This window comes from Equus przewalskii, chromosome 6 (genome assembly GCF_037783145.1).
Source record: "Equus przewalskii isolate Varuska chromosome 6, EquPr2, whole genome shotgun sequence".
Lineage (NCBI taxonomy): Eukaryota > Metazoa > Chordata > Mammalia > Perissodactyla > Equidae > Equus > Equus przewalskii.
Genome location: NC_091836.1, coordinates 11,118,118 through 11,132,856, shown reverse-complemented (window position 1 = coordinate 11,132,856; position 14,739 = coordinate 11,118,118). Strand labels below are relative to the sequence as shown.

At 35.3% G+C, this 14,739-nt stretch overlaps 1 protein-coding gene across 2 annotated transcripts in view; it reads right to left on the bottom strand.

The window, feature by feature from the left end:
- CNTN5 (contactin 5) overlaps nucleotides 1-14,739 on the bottom strand; it is a 1,129,093-nt gene that overhangs the window by 71,430 nt on the left and 1,042,924 nt on the right. The gene's annotated exons all lie outside the window — the stretch shown is intronic.

The window sequence follows — 14,739 nt, the reverse complement described above, 5'->3', positions numbered from 1 at the left end:
CCTACAACATACAAATTCTGTGATGTGACTATCGACTAGCTTGAACTCTAACAGGGGAGACATGAAAGGCTCTGAAACAATCAGTTCAGACTAAAGAAGGGTAAATACTAGAAGTGAGGCATGGAAAAAATTTGTGGGGAGTTAAAAAGAAGGTGTGATGAGATTGTCATTAGTATTCCTATTTTTGATAGGGATAGGAAGGTGGTGAATCAGAGAAGACTATTTCTCTTTTGATCATGAAAAATTGGTACAGAATAGTGATGATCAATCTATGTGCATGTAGACTCTAGCTTCAAGAAACAACTATGATCTGATATGAAGAGAAATATACCTTTGTAGAATTATTTCTAAAACAGTGATTTCTCATAACATTCAAAAATATGTAGAGTGTTTACATTTTAGTGGCTAAGCAATGTCAGTTTTCTTATTAACATTCATCTATTCCCTAATATGGACAATTCAAGCTGCAAGGATGTCATTATTTTCAGTGAAAAATAAATCCCACCCTTATTAGTTTAAGTTATTTCCTGAATTAGTCATTATGTAGCAAGTTACTTTCTGAACGCGGTGATTATGACGTCTGAGCAGTAAGGGCTGACCTAGACTATAAGAAGCTAAGAAATGGTGGAGTGTTGAAGAGATGGAGACAGCTGATAAAGACCTCTGGGTAGAGAATTTCAACAAGGAAGGGACAGAGAGATTAAGATAGAATTAAAAATCCTCTCTAGGCAAATGACATTTTTATGAAATGAGAAATGAGCATTTTTATCAAGACTGAGAAGACCCAGCAGCAGAAAGCAGAGAGCAAAGATTTAGAAGACATGGACTATTCCATCAGGATGGTAACAAATGATTGGGATTGTGGGCAAAGGTGTAGAAGATAACCATGAGAAGAAGTGGCAGTTTTTTCTCTGAGAGAAATGAAGGAAGAAACAACGATTAAAGAAACAAAGCTTTTGAGATGGCAAGAGGGGATGTTGAGAAAGCTCATTTGGGAAGATTCTACTTTTTTCACTAGAGAAGAAAAAAAATCTACAAAAGTGAAGATGATTGGCTGAGAACGGGACTGAGAGCTAGAGGAGAATGGGATAAGTACGTGATAAAAGAGGAAGGACATGAAGAAGAGTGTAATATAAATATTTTAGAATAGTACTGGGCTTCGAGTTTGGGTTGGTGGCATCATTTTGAAGTAGAACTGCCCAACTAAGCAAGGTTAGGCTAGAAATCCAGGAGCGGGGCCAGAGAAAGTAGTTAATTGGGTCCATTCAAGTTTAGGAGTTTGTAAATTTGGTATGGCTTATTATTAAAGGTGCCGGTGGTAGGAATGACCATAGTGTCAAGGTGGACCAGGGAGTTGGGTGAAGCTGGAAAGGTGCTGACAGGCTAGAATTAAAGAAAGGAGTCAAGGAAACCAGGTTGTTATGAAGGGAAGAATAAGAACTTGTGAGGAGAAAATTGCAGAATTTGTGATTTACTCATAGGATACTTTTGAGTGATAATTTGCGTTCATCTGGAGTGAAGTGGAGAATATGATTATTAAGATTGACAAGATCAAGCACTTACGGAAGAATATGTTTGATGTCTCACCAATGTGAATGTTCAAAGCATTAAAACAGCGGCTAAGGATGAGGTGAAGAAAATAAATGAGATTCAGGTGGTGAAGAAGGTGTCTGACAAGTTGTTAGACTTTGGTGACAGGGATATGGAGGAGAAACTATAATGATGACAATATACAGTGATAAGAATATTAGGCATAATAATAATACTAATAGCTACCATATCCTCACTGTTCTGTATTAAGGACTGTATTAAGTATTTTGCAAACATTAACCTGTTCATTTGTTTCTGGTCACTGTGTGGTGGGCATTATTATCCCTATTTCATAGAGGACGTAATGGAATCTCAAAGAGATTGTTTAGTCAATAAATAACAAACAAATTAGTTAATAAGCTTATTATATGGTAGGTGTTATGTTAGGCAGTGGGCATCAGATTATCCATTCTAATAAGGAGAAGTTATTTGCTCAAGTCACTCTGCTGGTGAACAGCATGTCTGAGATTTCAATTCAGAGACAATTGTAAACCCTGATTTGTCCAAGGAATCAAGGCATACACAGATCCTTCCTCCTTTCACTTTTAATAAAGGGAGTAGTTTCAGTTGAAGGAAGGAAAGAAAGAGAGCAAGTGTGTGTTAGGGAAAAGCACATTTAAATTACATGGTAGACATGGAGATGGCATTTGAAGAAAGGGTTTAGAAATTGTGGTAGCCTGTGTATAAGACGGCTGCCATCGCTTCCTTTCCTCCCTGGACATGCCAGCCATTCTCTCATTGAAAGATGGAGCCTGTTCTTTCACCTCCTTGAATCTGGGCTGTCCTGTGACTATTTGACCCAAAAGACAATGGTAGAAGTGACAGGGCATGACGTTTGAGGAGAGGTCATAGAAGCGTTGCAGCTTCATCTCAGGTTTCCTGGAATACTTGTGGGAAAATCCAGCTGCCTAGTTGTAAATCTGATTAAACTGAGGCTGCCATTCTGTGAAGAGGTCCAAGCTAGCCATTTGAAGAGGCTCATGCAGAGAGGGAGATCTAAGTTGCCCCCAGCTAGTCCAGGCATCCCAGCCCAGGCACTAGACATGTGAGTGATGAAGCCTTTGAATAACTCCAGTCTCAGTCACCATGGGACTCATGTGCATGAGAAATCCCAAGTAAGAACCTGGCTGTGCCTGTCAGCTGCCAAAACCATGAGAGCACAGAATAGATTGATATGTTAAGCCACTAAGTTTTGGGACAGCAATGAATAATCAGAACAGACTTCAAAATAGTTGGATTTCAAAGTTTGTTCGTAGATGAATTTGTCAGGAGGATCTTCAAGATGCTATGAAAAAAGACTTGACATTTAGTTAATGTATTCAAAAAGGAATCATTACAAACATATTTGTTTTTTGAGCTCTTTTATATTATTTCATTTATTCTGTTCCACTTCATCCATTCTATTTATTCACCTCTTCAAAAAGCATTTATTAATAAACACTTATGTGTGACACATGATAGGAGATATTATGGCAAATAACTATTGTTAATTTAAATAAAATAATTTGCCTTTCTGAGTACTCAAGTTCTTCGAAAATATTTAAATTAGTTCTCTTAAAGAAAGGTACGTTTCTTTCAATAATAGGTAATAATTACTCTAAATAATTTTTTAAAACTTCAGCTGGAACGAAAAATGGAACTTACAATGTAATTAATAAATCTCCAAGTATTTTTCTCTATGTGTGGCTACTTTCCCAAATATAGTCCTTAGCAAAATAACCAGTGACAGCAAACAAGGTTTATCTACCCAGGATACTGATTGTGGCAGTGCAACTACTTATCATTACAAACCATTGTAAATAACTGTCTAATAATCAAGTAATGTTTAAATCATAAAATCTTATGATAAAATATTAGGCAGTCATTAAACTGTCTAATATTTAAGGCTATTTAATGATATGGGAAATGTTCACAATATAAGTGAAAAAAGTGGAATGCAAAATTACATGTCTGTATAAGTGTCTAAATAGTAATTTGCCAAATACGTAAAGGAAAAGACTGGAAAGAAATGCACTAAAGTATATATTGTGGTTATTGCTTGGAGGTGAGGATGTAGGTGATTTCAGTTTTATTCTTTGTACTTGTTTGGATTTTCCAATTCTGTACAATAAGCATGTATTACTTCTAAAATTATTTTTAAAAGTCATTATTTTAAAGAAAGCCTCCATATCGTCATATGCATGTACTCTTCTGAGTACAACCTATTTAACTAAATGTTTGCTGGATGCCAGTAAGTGTAGAGCACTGTGCTGAGTGGTGGGAGATGGTGGGGATGGTTTATAAGAGGACAAGATGGGGTTTCAGCCCCAGATGTGTTAAAGTCCAGTGGCAGAGAGAGATCTTTTACAAAAAAACAAATGCCAGGCAGTGACAATGTTATGTTCAAGTGCTTTGGAAGTACATTTTACATCTCATTATAGGACTTGTTACATTGACTACAATTATTTTTCTATAATTTCTACTTGTCTGAATATTCAACATGGTACTTGGCATATATTACGCCCTCAAAATATTGGTAGAAGAGACGAAAGGAAGAAGGGAGAGAAAAAGAAGGAAGAAGAAAGGGAAAGAAAGACAAAAGAAGTTATGTTTTGAGTTTGGAATATTGTGTAACAATTAACGAGTAAAAGAATGTTTTAAAATAAAGTAATTATCATATGAGACAAAGATCCAATATGATGGCCTCTGTTTTTGTTAAATCAAAATATATTGGAGCCAATAGTTTTTTTCAGTCAAATTTAGTGTGGGGTGGTAATAAAAATGACAGAATAGCTCCATGAATGAAGAAAATAAATACTTCTGTATGATTTAGTAAAAAGGCTGATTGTTATTAGAAACTTAGAGTATTAAAGCCTATGGACAGACACCTTTTCTAAATCCTTGTAAATCTGAAAGATTTTTATCAATATATCATTGTAAAATTATTCTGAAAAATTAGCGATGTGTTTTACCTTTAAAGACAGATTAAATATAATTTTCAACCATAATAAAAGTGAAAAGGAGATTTATGGTTATTATATTAGTATTGGTTTATTGATGCTCTATTTATAGAGAAAATATATTTTTAAATATTCTATACTGAATGCTGGCTAGAATTAGCTTCTTGTATATATTTAGGAGTGAATTACATTAATATTATAGTAATACAATCAATATCTTTATTTTTAATGCCTATTAATGATGGTCATATTTTCGCCATCTTTTCACTTTTTATATCAGCTTTTCTCTTCAGATGCTTTTACGGCAATTTACATAAGATATCTTTGAAAATAGATTAATGAGAGATAAACATCTCAGAGATGACAAATGTGTGACAGTAGCTAGTATGTGAATGTTATACAGATGACACTCATTTAGCAGAAATCTCATTAATTTTGTACTTAGCTGTAATGATTCAGTGTCAGATGAGCAGGAATCTGGAAAGTCCCCCTTCCCCCTGCCCTCCTAGGACAGTGCTATAATATAGGATCATCAAAATAAATACTTTATTTGAAAATAGAAAATTTCAAAAATGGACACAGTCTCTTTATTTCTTCATGGTGAATACTGCTGAGCAAATGACAGAGCACAAAGGCCCCTAGCAGGAGCCATGTTCTCATGAATTCAATCTATCCTCCATCAAGGGCTCCCCAGGATTGCTACTAGATTGCTCTCAGATTGACTCCTTCCCTTGACCCAATGTTCAGTGAGAAAATTTCCTTGAGAAGACATTGACTTTTAAAGCTAAAAAGCAAATAAAATGTATATATTTCCTTGTAACCTCTAAAGCTATTATTGACATCAAACAAGGACCTAACACTTCATATAATAGTTAAGCAGTGTTATAGTTTTGAAATTTTTAAGTTAACTGCACTCATCTAGTTCAACCCTATTATTTTTCAGATGAGGAGGGAATACTTGAGACAGGAAAATTCCTCCTCAAAAGAGATGAGTCCTCCTGCTGTAGGGGGAACAGGAGTTGAAGCAGGGCTTGGCCCCTAGTCTTGACAACAGGTGGAGGGGTATTTCCTGTTTAAAGCAAATTCTGACAAATTAGTGTGGTAACAAACAGGAAGTCGTGTACCCACTTTTTGTGAAATTATTGCCCATCCTCTTTTTCGACAACAACTAGTGGCACCAGGCTTTAGATTTCTTGTAATGTGACTCTCCAGCCCTTTTTTATTTTATTATTATTAAGGAATAATTCTTAAAAACATCCTCCTAATGCTAAGATTGACTCCTCATGCAGAGCAGCTTTTCTGGCTCTTTCTCACCTAGATAGCATCACATTCTCTGCCTGATTCTAATACCTATTGATTCAACAAATATCCCTATTGTTTTACGTTATTCTTTACATTTTACATCTATTGTTTGTTTTTATTTTTATTTGACTTTTGGGACTTTACTGCTACTTTTCTCACCTAGAAGTTTTAAGTGAAAAATTAAACCGTCGGGATTCAACCATTAAACAGGTCTTTGCTTTAAATTGCTTAAAATGAAAATGAAAAATTTGATACCAAATATGCCATGGTATCTTGAGTCAGTTCTATTGGTAAGCCCATAAATATTGTTTGATGGACAGACACGTCTTACTTCTAAACATGTAGGAATATGCTGCAAAAAAAGGAAAGCAGGCATGGCAATCATTCATGGAAGCAAAGTCCTGAGCATGCCTTTCTAACACCAAGTGGAGAGGAGATTCAGCTACTGTCTGGAGGACTAGATTAATGCAGAGAAATAAACTCAATAACTCAGGCCACAAAGAGTATTTTTTATTTTTATAATGCAGTTTAATTATATGCAATGAACCATGCAATACCAAGGATTATTTTGCATAGACCCAATTTAAAAGACCATATATAAATAAATACAAAACATTTCATTAAAAAGTAATAATCAATAATGTGAGTAGATTGCATGAATTCATCACATTTTAAAACCTATTAATAACTGGTTGCTGAGGTTTCCATTTTTAGAGTAGAATTATGAAGAATTATGGTACACCCTTACTTAGGAAGTATGGTGTTATTGGGAGTATATTTATTTGTATACAAGAAAGTGTCTCCTGGCATACTCTTTAACACACTGGGCTGGCGAAGTCCAACTTCGTATAGCCTTGCATCTTCCTTCTTTACCTTCTCCTCAGATACTTCCTCACCATCATGTTCCTCAGGAAGTCTAGAGGGTGTTCTTGGATTTCTTTCCTATTTATTAACCTAGTTTAAGTGACCTTTTCCTACTGTTTTCAATCCCATGGAAATAACCAACTCTTTTCTACTAGAAGCAGTTAAAGATGAAAATGAGAGATAAATAGTTCTAATTATTTTTTTCAAAAACAATTTTTTTCAATTAATTTGGTAAAGCTTATCATTTATTATATCTATCCATGAATCATATCATCATCACTATATTTATTATTATCATTATCTATCTATCCATCTATCATCATCATCTATGTAACCTGGTCTCTCAGAATGAAATTCTTTTCCCTCCTCACTTTGCCTACTTAAGACCTGTTTAGGCTTCCAATTTCAAATCTCTGCTCAGATTTCAGTTCCTTGAAGGAGATTTCTCTGACTGCCCTGTCTAGGTAAAATCACTCGATTACATACATTCGTAGTACCATGCACCTCTCATTCATAGTTGAAATCACAGTTAAAGCTTTCTACTTATTTGTGTGACTTTTTAACTTTTTTTTGAGGAAGATTAGCCCTGAGCTAACATCTGCTGCCAATCCTCCTCTTTTTGCTGAGGAAGACCGGCCCTGACCTAACGTCCGTGGCCATCTTCCTCTACCTAATATATGGGAAGCCTGCCACAGCATGGCCTGACAACTTGTGTCTAGGTCTGCACCTGGGATCCGAACGGTGAACCGTGGGCAGCCAAAGCGGAATGTGCGAACTTAACCACTGTGCCACTGGGCAGGCTCTGTGACTTTTTTTATTAATAGTGGCTTTATTCTTTGGCTTTTAGGTACAGGGAGGCTGGAATTGTGCTTGTAATTTGCTCACTATTGTATTCCCAGTGCCGGTACAGTTCTTGACACATACCATATTATCAGTATAGATTTGTAATAAATGATTGAATAAACAATTTTTATTAACTTAACAGGCTAGCATAGCTATTGGATTATTTTTGTACACATTTTCACTTTTGACCAATAAAAATATGAGAAAGAGTAATACACCTTTACAAAATCATAGCACCATTCTGAAAAAAGACTCGTACTATATATTAAAAAATAAAATTCTAATTGTGTTACATTCTCATCTTTCTTAAATGCTGTTAATTAGATATCTGATAATGGTGAGTTTCTAAGTAACAACAACAAAAAACAGGCTATTAGTGTCTCTCAGACTTTGCTGAGCAACAAAATCTCTGCCATGATTGTAAAAAAAAAAAAAAAAAAAGTAGATTCCAGGGCTGTACTCAATAGCTACTGAATTTCAATTTCTGTGACTAGAGCCTTAGAGTCATATTTTGCACAAGATGCCTAGGAAATTTTTAGGTACCCTATATTTCAAGAAAAACTTGTCTAAAGAAAAGAGATTTGGATAAAGAGTCAGAAGAATTTTATTTGACTTCTGACTCTTTTGTGTAAGAATTTTGTGCAAGTTTCTGAACCTTGTTAAGTCTCAGTTTCCTTACATTTTATAAAAGGGATGACAATGTCAATCTTATGTCATTATTGTGAAGATTACATGGGCTAATGTAGGTAAAAACTACTTTGTAAATAGCTATACTAGCATTGGTCAGGCCTGTTAGTAGCTTGGTAACTGTGACAACATCATATGCTCTCACAAGGTTTCACTTTTTACCAATAAAAATAAGAACCTGTAAACCACATTTTGTTTTATCAAAATAAATAAGGATAGATGTGAAAATGATTTGAAAAAGAAAAAATTTGTACTATTATTGGTAGATTCAATAAATAATCTCTAACTTCTGGGAAGCTTATAATGTAAAATGGGAAAATATATATAATGTTGAAATGTCATGATTTAATATCCACCCATAAGGTAGAAGGCATTATGCTAAATGATATATAATTTCTCTCTAATATTTACAACAAATCTGATACTGACATCTTCTTTCCACAAATGAGAAGGTTGAGTGTCAGAAAATTCAGGTGACTCACCCAGGGTCACACAACATTCCAATAGTGGATTTGGAGGTTCAGTTCTGATTCTTAATTGCATGTATATCTGAGTTTTAACTCCATGCCATTCATTACTATACAACGCTACTTCATGTTATTCAGCATAGATAGAAAACGTAGATTTAAGAAGATTAAAAACTATTATGAGCTGGGACAAATAATTTTTTTATTGATGAAAATGGATTTAGAGGTAAAAAATGTATTCTAGAGATGAAGTGAACTTTGGAGTTGACTCCCTAGGATTTGCTCCTCCTGTCCCAAGGTGGTGTAGGGAATTAACCCCTCATTATATGAGTGACCATGATTAGTCTATGAGTATCTTGGCAACCTCACTTGCCCTGCAAGTGATTGGTTCAGGAAGCTAGGTCTAAGCCAATCAGATCATGCAATCTTATCATAGGTGCTGGTTCAGGAGTAAGCACATGGTCTAAACAGGCAAATCAGATGAAGGGATGGACATTTGTAGAGATATGCTAGTTCTTTCTCCTGCCGAATGAGAGCATGAAAGCATTTAGGCTCTACTATTCTTGGTAGTCAGCCTATGACTACAATAAGCTTTAGGATAAGGGTAACATTGTACATGACAGAGTGAAGAGATGGAACCAATTTGGGTCCTTGAAGAAAACTTGAGACACTGGATTGATCAATTAAAAAATCTTGTTTAGCTTCCTGTCATGAAAGCCAGTAAATTTCCTTATTGTTTAATCCAATTTGAGTTAGGCTTTAGATTACTTGCAACTGGGAGCATTGTAAGATACAAAGAATAACTGAGAACTCCCTTGGTTTATGAAGGATTAAAACTAGAATAATTCCTTATCTGTGCCAAGACTGATTATATTAGCATAAATAACCTGAAAAGAGGATCTCCAACAATATCTAATTACCCCTTGGAAGTGAAAAATTACAAGTCAGTTGGGAAAACTGACAGAACAGCTGGCAGACTAGAAGCATCAGCCAGATAGGTAAACACATAATGCAATAAAATTATTAAAATGATTTAAAAATTTACCTATAGAACAATGGAATGATCACATTTAGATAGAGACTTGGGACTTCTTAAAGATGTACTATTATAATCAATGTATTCCTATGACAATAAAGGTTAACAAAGTTTTGAAAAGCAGAGAAAACTTTTAGAGCAAAATTGAAAAATCCCATTTTACAAAGTCACTATTAAATATTCTATGTGTTTTTCACTGCTGCATTTATTAAGAAAAAAAAAAGGTTGAAAGGCTTGGAGACACTACACTGTGAGGACAAAAACAAAAAGCTAAACTTGGTGTCTTTGAAAGGTGAAGGCTAGCTAGACACCATGAAATCCAGGTTCGCATGTAGTCTCTGCCATTTCCCAGCCAGGTGACTCAGGAATTCACTTTGTATCTCCAGGACACAGAATGTTCTTTAGATACTGAGGCTGAAAGGATGGATTTTTCAGTGAAGATTCCAAGAAAACAATTCCTCTGGACTAGCACTTAAAGATGGAACAGGTGACCTTTTTTTGTGGCCAAAAAAAGTTAAGTAAACAAATATGCCAAAAGACTGGAAAATTTAAGGCATTTTTGAAGAGAGGGAAAGCAGATGGTTTATGTTTGATCAAAAGTAGCAGGAGTTTATAAAGGTGGGGAAAAGGAGGTTGAAGGAAGACCTGAAGGTTGGGGCAATGAGTTTCAACTTTGTTCTGTAGGTAGTGCAGAGGCAGTAAATGTTTTTAAACGGAAGGTTAACCAACATATTAGATGTTATAAAGGAAGAGTCAAGATTGGGAATGATACATTATTCCAGCATTTCATGCTTGGATAAATTGTAAGAAAAATGATAGAATAAAGGGAAAACCTGGAGGAGTATCTCAGAAGTTTTCTTTTCAATTTAATGCAATGAATCTCACTTGAAATAAATTCTGATGATAACGTGGAAGTGCAAAGGTGGGAAGATGCTGGTTTGGAGCCTGAAAAGAGTTGAAAAAGGTAAAGAATAGTCATTGTGAACAATGGGATGGGGAATCAGTAACAGCTCAACAGTAGTGATGTTGCTGACCAACATCGACAGCTTATATGAAATGAAAAACAGGATTTTAAAAGGGCTGAGTCGACACTGTTCTATTAGATTCTTTATGCCCTGTGTTTGCTTATTACCAGAAACAGAGATGATCGAGTTTAAAAGTTGGCATGCTAGGTATCAAGAAAGTCATGAATTTCAGGTAGAAATTGAATTAATATAGCTGGTGACCATATAAGTTAGGTAGAGTCCATGTGAAACTCAGGGGAAGTCAAAGGATTCACGTCCCAAGTTATAGATATACATGGGAGAGCTTCCAGGATACAAGGTAAGGTCCCTACAGCTGCAAATAGGGCAAGATAATAAGGTGCTGGGCCCTCAGCTAGCTGATGCATCACCTGATAGTTCAAAAACTCTTCTCTTGGACATAAAATCTTAGTGGATACATAAGCTTTTATTTAGCACTCCTATTTAATTTCTTTCTTATGTACTCCATGTAGCCAGAATCAGGCACAAATCATTCTTTGCTATTTCCATTTAGTTTTTTTAAAAAAATTGTTTTTAAGGAAGATTGGCCCTAAGCTAACATCTGTTGCCAATCTTCCTCTTTTTGCTTAAGAAAGATTGTCATTGAGCTGACATCTGTGCCAGTCTTCCTCTGTTTTACATGGGATGCTGCTATGGCGTGGCTCGACCAGTGTTGCTAGGTCTGCACCCAGATCCGAACACGCAAATCCTTGGTCACTGAAGTGGAGTGCACAAAATTAACCACTATGCCATCGGGCTGACCCCTCCAATTAGTTTTTAATATTTAGGTCAACATGTAAGAATGACTGTGTGTGTGTATGCTGCAAAGAATAGGGTGGAGTGGAAGGTAGGATAAAGTCATGAGAAAATACTGAGGGACTTAAGAGAAATGGGAGTGCCAAGCTTCAAAGAACTGTTTTATGATTGCAGCCATAGGAAATCCTTTCCCACTACACCATTCTCAAATAGTTTTTCCTCCTCTTTCACTGTTTCTTTGCCTTATTGACATGTTATATGACATGGCAATATATTTAATATTAAATGCCTGTGATTATTGTTTATTCAATTACTACTCCATATGCTGTCCATTCTTTCCTATTTATCTGATTTTTAAAAATGTAATTATTGTTTATGGGGAAAAGGATTAAATATTCATTCATTCATACATTTAATAATTTGCCCAACAACACTGAGGAAATATCTACTGTGTGCCAGACTCTGGGAATAAGGCAGTAAACAAGGAAGGTACCTGCCCTTGTGAGTTTTACTTTCTGGGGAAGAGAAGACAGTCAATGAACAAATGAATGACATAATTTAGGATAGTAATAAATGCAATGATGAAAATAAAGTGGAGTGAAAACCAGAGTAGAGGAGAGGCAGGACACATTAGATAAGGAGCTGAGAAATAAATGATAAGAAAGAGCCAGTCAGCCACATCGATATTATGGGCAAGAGTTTTCCAGGAAGAGAACATCAGTGAAAAAATTCCTAAGTGTCGATGCATATTTGTGGAACTGAAAGGATTCTGGGTGTGGTTGAATCAAAGTGAAGGTAGAAGACAGAGGAAGGTGATAATGTTGGAAATGTAAGTAGGTGCTAGATAACAGAATGATTTAAAAGCAACGGTGTTGAATTTGAATTTTATTCTGAGTGTGATGGGAAACCATTGGATAATATGAGAAAAGTCAAAGGAGAGAAACCATTGAAAACTGTAGTGCAAAAGTGTGATGGAAGCCCTAGGAAGCTGCAGGAATATTTTGGGGAAAATCTGTCTAAATTATTAAAAATGTGTGGGTATTTTTCTTTGCAATGAGATTTTGGTAGCACACACAAATTGTGATGATTCAGTAAATCACTTTTGCAATGTTGCTTTATTGTACTGTTGTTGCTTAGTAGAAGTTATCAGCGTAGTTTCAGTGATAGTGGTAGTCTCTGAGGATGCTTTGCTTTACTGGTCTCTTGCAATCTTATTGACAGGGTGATTCTTCAGCTTCTAATGCAAGCAAAAAAAGCCCCCAAAAACCAAAAACCAAAAACCAAACCACACCACCTCTTCCCCACACTGGTCTTATCAAATTGGAATTTGACGACATTTATTCTGGTAGGTATAATTTGTGAACATGTAGTTGTCATTGAAACTCTGACTCCTGTGGGAGTCAGAAAGGGTAGATGGGGCTATGTGATTGGTTCAGACCAGTGAGTTGTGAGCTAAAAAGGCTTCTGCCATTTTTGGCTGAAGCGTTTAATTACCAATGTGAGACTCTCCACATCAGTACATTTAAATGTTTATTTAAAGAATTCTTGTGTTCCTTTTAAGAAAAATGCAAACACGTCTCCGTCAATGATCACAAACTTCAGGCGAAAGGTAAGTTAACCAACAATTCCAGGTAGTTAAGTAGGTATAAATATTTAATGTAATTTTACATGAGTTGAAGTTATACACATTGTATATATTCCGATATAAAAGTAATGCTGTCCATCCATCGAAGGTGATCTTTCTGAAATGGAAAATAGATATTTGAGGGTCTATTCACAAACTGGCAAGAGTAATTAAAAATAATCAATTTGTTTATTTAAAACCTCAAGCAACCCAGATGCTATCCTGAAATTAATTTATTAAGCTAGTATTACATAAATTCTAAGAACAGATGAGTTAAAGAAATCTTGTAGGAAAATACCATATGGGGTGTTAAAATATGCAAGGTACCATGTTTCTGCAAAGCTTTCTATAAATCCAATATTGGGTTTATTGAATATGACTCACTGCAACTCTGCAATGCAAATTAAGATCAAGAAAATAATGTATGACTAGATGGGACTTTTAAATTTGTTCAGTCTCACTATTCATTTATGAGTAATTTATAGATATCCCTGTGATTTATTTTCCAAAATATACCATGAAGTTAATTTGGAATTATTATTTCCAGTGACACGTTAGGGCAACACATTTATGAAGCCATTCTATTTAAGACAGGTGTATCCTTGACAATACTATCGACTAAACTATAAATAGGGAACTTTCTTTAATATGTTTTTTTCTGAAGCGCAAATTTGCACTTATTTTCATTTATTTAGGGTTTTCTTTCATGATTTTCCTTGATACCAGCAACGTGTTCTATAAGTTGTCTATTTGAGACTAGGGACAGATTTCACGGTCATGGAAGTGAACAAACATTGAAAACATGTATCTAGGGTCATTAATTTCATATTTTAACTAACTGAGCAAATCAATAGTCCCCTAAGGACTTAAAAAAGAATGAGTATTACTCCCTAAGTGCTTAACTTATTGGGCAATGGTTGAGATATAATGGAGAAAAAACTGTCTTATTGGTTCCTTGATGGCGGCTGGGTTATACTCTGAGGATTTTTGCTATACAACTGTAAGAGGCCATTTACCATTATGCAGTGTACCATTAGAGCTTGGCACAGACTGAAAGATGACTGCTGTCATACGGTGACAGTGAACTTGGTACAATCCTGATGCCACTATTTAATTCATTTGGAGAAATGGAGACACTGGGCTCTTGCAGAAGCACTTAAATGGAGCAGTCCTGGAGGTTGGCTAATTTGTAACAGATGTTCCGTATAATGGATGGATTACAGGGAGAGTGTCTGTACTGCAGACTATCTCATTCAGTAGGGTATGATCGATGCTGCTTATTAGCTTGACTTAACATTCTATGAGCTGAGGTTATGAGACAAATATGTGATTTGTCTTTGATTTACTAATACATATAGATCAAGTGATAAAATGTCTGAAACAGTGATTAGCTATTTCAAACAAAGTTTACAAATAACAGTTCTATTTCTTGAGTTGGCACAAAAGAAATAATTACACGAACCAATAACCTCTTGAACAAAACATGTAATTCAAACAGACTTGTTTTATGCTGTAGTTTTCTGTGATTAATGAACACTTAAATTAACCAGATCAGAATGCTGACAAATGAGAAAGCTGACACTTTGATATGGATGATTAACTCATGTGG